Consider the following 6,821-nt stretch of genomic DNA (forward strand, 5'->3'; position numbering starts at 1 on the left):
TAATTGAATTGATTAGGAATGACATTTGTGCGCTTATAAATTCAAATGAACGTCATGAACGTATAAATTATCAATGGGCCCACCTTTTCTTATTATATCCTTGGAGAAGTCACTTGGTCAGGTACAGGGACGGCTTAGGGAATTTTAAAAATAATAAATTACTATTTCTCCCATCGTAAGTACCATTCCCCGCCAGGGAAATTCGAACTCAAAGAGCTTTGCCCTCAAAGACACTCGCCCCCTGCCACTAGGCTGGTGAATCTAAGCAGGTTTATACAAGTGAGGTAGAAAAAATTAGTAACAAAGTGATCTCTGCGGAAATGAGTACTCAATAGGGTCCTTATTAACCCCTCAAAAATCGCACTTTGTTGCATTGGTGGAACTTGGAAAAAAATGGCCGCCATCTTGATTTTTTTCGAATTTATTAAATATTTCGTAAAGTATACATTATATCAAAAAAACTCAAGAGACTTTTTTTTATGGAGAATCAAAAGTTACCTGTATAAAAAAAGTTTAAGTCTATTGATCAAAAAACAAAAAAGTTATTGAAATTTATATGATTTGGGTAATTATCACATCTGTGTCGAGACTTAGATGTATTTTCAAGAACTTAATGCAGATATAGCAGTTTTAATTAAATCAGGACTTAACATTATTTTAAATCTGTACCGGTGTCCAAAGAAGATTCATGATATTAACCAGTTACGTCACACACTATACAGGGTGGTGACTTGCGTAACGCATCATAGGGATTTCAATGTAAAATTCACAACATGCGATTATTGGCTCCCCAAATTATTTTAGAGCAAAAATGTATTAAGTTTTTTTGTAGGAAAAATTTTTTTACGGCAATCAACCGTATTAGTTTTCAATTTTTTGCATAATAAAGACGGAAAATTGGAAAATTAAAACCCCCATCTTTTTCAATAATCTGTGATGCCATGGAATTTTATAATAGAAAAACTACGCCAATATCCGTCAAGCCATGGAATGTCTACTATAAAACAAATCAAATTCTCAAAAAGTATTACATTTATTAGAACAGCGAATTCAACATAAAGAAAGACCAAATTACTAAAAACGGTTTCCTAATATAACAATTTACAATAAATGTTCGAATAAGTCACCATTAACTGCAAGACAGTAACCAAGTCGATCATAAGATCCATTTCGATCTGCTGCTAATTGATAACTGGATATCTTTTTGTTTTAGAAAATTCCATGGCAATGCAGATTATTGAAAAAGTTGCGGGTTTTATTTTTCCAATTTTCCGTCTATATGAAAAAAATTGAAAACCAATACCTACTGTTGATTGGCGTTTCTAAAAAAAACCTTAATACATTTTTGCTCTAAAATAATTTGGGGAACCAATAATCGCATGTTATGAATTTTACATTTAAATCCCTATGATGTGTTACGCAAGTCACAACCCTGTATATGCGAATGACTTCAAGGCAAAGATTTAAAATAATTTTAAGTCCTGATTTAATTAAAACTGCTATATCTGCATTAAGTTTTTGAAATACATCTATGTCTCGACACAGATGTGAATAATTACCCAATTATTGCGTATTTTAACTTTTGATTCTCCATAAAAAAAGTCTCTTGAGTTTTTTTGATATAATGTATACTTTACGAAATATTTAATAAATTCGAAAAAATCAAGATGGCGGCCATTTTTTTCCAAGTTCCACCAATGCGACAAAGTGCGATTTTTGAGGGGTTAATAAGGGACCCTATTGGGTACTCATTTCCGCAGAGATCACTTTGTTACTAATTTTTTCTACCTTAACCACCTATTTTGACTAGCCTACACAGCGAGTATAGATAAAGAGTTTAATATACTGACATCCTCTGGGCCGCCTATTTGCAGAATATCGCTATTCTTGGAATAACTACCAAAGCAACAAGTATCCCATTGGTTGACGCGCGTGGACGTTTATGCTAGGTACCTGCATTGTAGAACCAGCCCTAGGAGAGTTCTGTGAAACAGTCAGAAAAAGGGTGTGCCTATAAAAAAAGCCTGTATAGTAGCAAAAACACTTCGAATGTCCTTTCCCAAAAACTACCACGAGAGCGCTAATCTCCGGGTAAAATGGAGAATTATCATGCGCTGCTTTGCTGGGGAATATTCCCTACTCCCAGGATCACCCAGTACTACAATGTTTAGTGTGGAGTATAGAATATAGAAGATCTGATAGTCCTTTCCCAAAAACTATCAAAAATCTTGAAGGCTGTGAGCACTTATCTGGGAAAATGTAGCACCGGTGGCAGGTGGGGAGTATTTCGCACCATATTACAAAGATTTGAACCACAATCCTATGAAGTATAAAATACCCCGTAAAAAAAGGAAGATCTGATAGTCCTTTCCCAAAAACTAACATGAGTCTTGAAGACTGGGTGAACATATTACGAAGATTTGATCACTGTTTCCAAAAGACTACCGTATGAGACTGCTAGGGATAGCGGAGAAAGAATTATCGATCCCTCGTTTTTCATTTAGAAGTAGATATGGCGATTTCATATGCCTACTTTTAAATGACAAAATCTCTTCAGAAAGACGCCTAATTTTATGCAACCAAAATGACATGCGCACGCATTCTGCACTGTCATACTGGATTTTAATAAAAGCGACAGTAAATAATATGCTTTTAGGTTATGATGAAGAGATATTAAGTTCGGCTGCTATATGGGATTCTCTTCCACAAAAATTAAAACATTTAGTTTCATATCCTCCGTTAAAATTGAGGGTTGTTTATGGTGTTTTATGTGAATTGCATTTAAACAACCACTAAAGTGATCAACACAGAATATATCTCTTACGGCACTCTACCAATTTACAATATCAACTTTTTCTTCATTTGAATACATCTCCCACAAACGAAAATAAAAATACGGAAGACAAAACAATAATATTAATTAATATGACAGCCAGATCTTCATTTGTTTTAACAAATTATTTTGGTTGCATAAAATTAGGCGTCTTTCAGAAGAGGGGTTGTCATTTAAAAGTAGACATAGGGAAAAGAATACACACAAACCCCTATGTCTACTTCTAAATGAATATCAGTGAAGAATAACCCGCATGGAGATCCAATAGGGGGGGCGGGGGTGTCTGGAATACCCCCAGTACTTTACGAAGATTTATCACTTTTTCTCAAAGACTATCATGAGAGTGCTAGGGATAATGGAACAAGAATTATCAATCTCTCAAAAACATAGAAAAACTTGAAATATTTCAACATGTCCAAGAAACGCTAAGGGAAAGATGCCGAAAAGACACAGAAAAAACAGCGGCTGACTAAGCATCTAAAGAAGACGAGTAGTCGAGAACCGATTGCAGTATTATTATATATTATTTAATTATATTGAAACTTACAAGTCGAAGCGTTTCCTTCATATTTTATTCATTTAACAGTAAGAATAAAATGAAACAAACATTGTGCATTCCAATTGCATCTGGCTTTCTTAAAAAAATGTGACGCGGAAGCTATTTTGGACGTCTAAATTAAATACCTATAGAATTTTCAGAAGCATGTGGCTTTTGCTATAAAGTTTTCTGTTATACAGCTACAGCGAAACTAACCACCTCGTGAAATAACTTTCACTCGATGGTTAAAACGACCCTTTATCATCTTGTCTAATAAATAACTAAAAAGCTATTATTTATTAAATACATAATTTAAAGGAAAAAAAAACCATTTGTTCTCTTAAATAAAAAATGACACTACAAAATACGTATGTGAACTAGGTTCTTATCCTAAATAGACTGTCACTAAATCAGAGGAATCGCTGTCTTATTTACTACCATGCGATCAAAAATGAGTTGCTGTCGAGTCACTTTTGGAATTTTTGTTTACATGGCAAATCGTACTTAACTTAAAATTCCAAAGGCGACTCGACAGCAACTCATTTTTGATCGCCCGTTAGAAGGATATAATGTAACATCGTTTTTTGCAGTTGCAGTCTTAATGACCAACTTCGGCCCACAATCAATTGTCTATTGATTCTCCTTCGGAAGAATTATTTTGAAGATCTATACAAATGTCGCGCCGGTAGAAGGAGAGACAAGTGACGAATTCAACAAAAGCAACAGAAGATGCCAGAAAAACCGAAACCCACGAATTCTAAAAAAATCAAGGCTGCTTCACAGCTTCTGGTAAATGAATTGGAAAGCTGAAGAGTTTGAAAGAGTCAAAAATGAAAAAATCGAAGATGTCGTCACGTCACAAAAAGTATACCATTTTTTAGGCATTTAGAACATCACATCTAAATTTTTCGTCCGATTCGAGACGAAGTTTAAACCTGATTTGGAATTGTACTATTTTAAGTCTTTAAAGTACCCAATTTTAATTAAAATTTTTAAAATGTCTGGTCTATTCGACATGTATTCGTTTTTAATTTATGAAAGTCCCATTAGCGTTTCTGTAGGTACAAAAAAATAGTGCTTAGAAATCAGTCTCTTTTTGGCCAACCTTTGCCGTTCTTTAAACATTTTGGAAAATCCGCCCCCAGTTACATAAAAAATATGCAATTTGAAACTGTACTTAATAAAAAGCAAGCAAATTTATTTTTATTTAGTAAAAATGTCATCATTTTAGATAGTTTACTTCAACGGCACATCTGTTAATAACTAACGTCCTTATCTCTAATGAACACACACACTTTGGAAAGTTTTTGATAAAGAAAAATGTATAGAATCGCATTTACGAATAATTACTTTTTTGGGTTTTTACGTCACCTCATGAGCAACCAAAATTCAAATTCTGACGTGGTAGAATTGACTAATGCTGTTACGATCAGGGTACTAGAAAAGGACCAGAAACGCGGATTCAAAAAACCACATTTATTTTTTTGAATATAGTCTAGTCACATTTTTGTATTTGATCAAAATTGTCGTTTTGGCGTTCAGAGTAGAAGTGGTTTTGCGGTTTACATGCATCCTAATTAAACAAAAATAAAAACTCACCTTATTAGTTGAGTCTCTTCAAGGAAAAACATTTGCCATTCGCCCCATTTTACCATTGGAACAACGCTATATGGACACAACGCACCGCTTAAACTTTCGCCAACGAATGAGCTGTTAGGGGAAGCGATAACAGGTATAGGTCAGCGTCTGCGCGACCTCATATATCTTGCGTCACCAATAACTGTCGCTGTTGACTAGTTTTGAGGTCAATCACATCAAAATACTTCTAAAACCACACCATCCCTTATTTTTAGCGCATTTTTTTAAGAATTGCGTTTTTGTCCGTCCGACTTCTGCCGTTTTGAACTACTTCTAGGTGAATGGTTCTAGAGTTCTGGAATTTTTTTGCGATTGGTAGCCTATAATTTTAAGGTGTGCCAGACGGCCATCAAATTTGTCTTAAGGGAGGCCACCCCCCTAATTATTTCTGTTTCTGAAAGTAAAGCCATGGGACAATTAATTTGTCTCAGATTTTGTATACGCATGCCCCTAGCCGTGCGCTTTAACAATTTTGAAAATGGAGGGGGGGGGCGATGGGTAAGCGCACGTATTATCCTTCATGGTATTCTAATGAACGGTCACGTAGAAAGAAATTGGTTTCTACAAATTATAACGTTCCTGCGCGACACCTTTTCGAGATAAGTAGATAAGTGGGTGAGGGGGAGGGGGGTCGAATTTCATTTTATCTTTCACGGTATTTGAATTAAAGGTCTCAATGAAAGTAACTGTTTTCAATTAACTACCGCCATTATCTCTTACCCCTTATCAAAATTGAAGGAAATGGGGGGGGGGGCACTGACTTTATTCTTCATGGTACTCTAAAGAAAGGTCTCGATGAAAAAATGAATTCCTACCAACTATACCCCTCTTCCTCAACCCCATACCGTGATCAGATCTTATATCTCAAAAGCGGATTGCCGAAGGAAGGGATCGGGACGCCTGGAAGAAATATACCCCTTGGTGATAAACTTTAAAGGCGAATACGGGGAAAAGTACTCACAAAGAGGCAAAATGAATCATCTGGACGAGACGCATCTATTGGTGTAGTCCACGGGTTCCCCACGGGGGCGGGAGGATTCCAGGGGGTCGGTAGGGGAGTAAATGGGTGTCGTTGATTATGTACATTCAGAGGTATGACCATGGCATAACTATTAAACGGGTAAATACGTGCTTTACTTAAATTGAATCATTTCGAATAAGCACATCTATACAGGGTATAGGTAAAAAGTAATGGGACAAGGCTCTCCTGCTGAAATTTGAGGGCGGCCGCCATTTTGCATTTGTTTGGTGATAACCTGGGCCATGTGTCATCATTTGAAAGCGTCTTCTTGTCTCTTTCTAGTGATGTAAACATTTGAATTTTTTTTAATGAAAAACATTAGATTTTCATTATCTGATAGTAAAGGAACATGGTTCGACACATTGATTTGCATTTTGGAGGACTTTAAAGAGACATGTTAAACATATATCGGAATGAAAAAGAATTTAAATGACCCATGTTGTCATTAAAAAAATTTTTCGATGGCGACCGCCCTCAAAATTCGGGTAATGGAGACATTTTTTTTTCATTCCCGAACATGCATAACACGGGGAATTCTAAAAAGTATACTACCAACAGTTAATTGTGATACCCCGAAAATGTTGGAGGAGAGTATACCTGTACATACAAAGGGAAAAACAATATTTTGGGGAATTCTTCATTCATCTTGCAATATACTGTGCGTTCGAGATAAGAGGGCCACCTCAATATGCCTTTTATTTGGCGAGATACGAAGAATTTGTTAAATGTAATTTTATAGGTAGCATTACGATCTATCTGATCGCATATTCAAACTTCTGGTGTATACGGAA

The sequence above is a fragment of the Photinus pyralis genome, unplaced genomic scaffold, assembly GCF_008802855.1.
Source record: "Photinus pyralis isolate 1611_PpyrPB1 unplaced genomic scaffold, Ppyr1.3 Ppyr1.4_LG3a, whole genome shotgun sequence".
In the NCBI taxonomy this organism is placed as follows: domain Eukaryota; kingdom Metazoa; phylum Arthropoda; class Insecta; order Coleoptera; family Lampyridae; genus Photinus; species Photinus pyralis.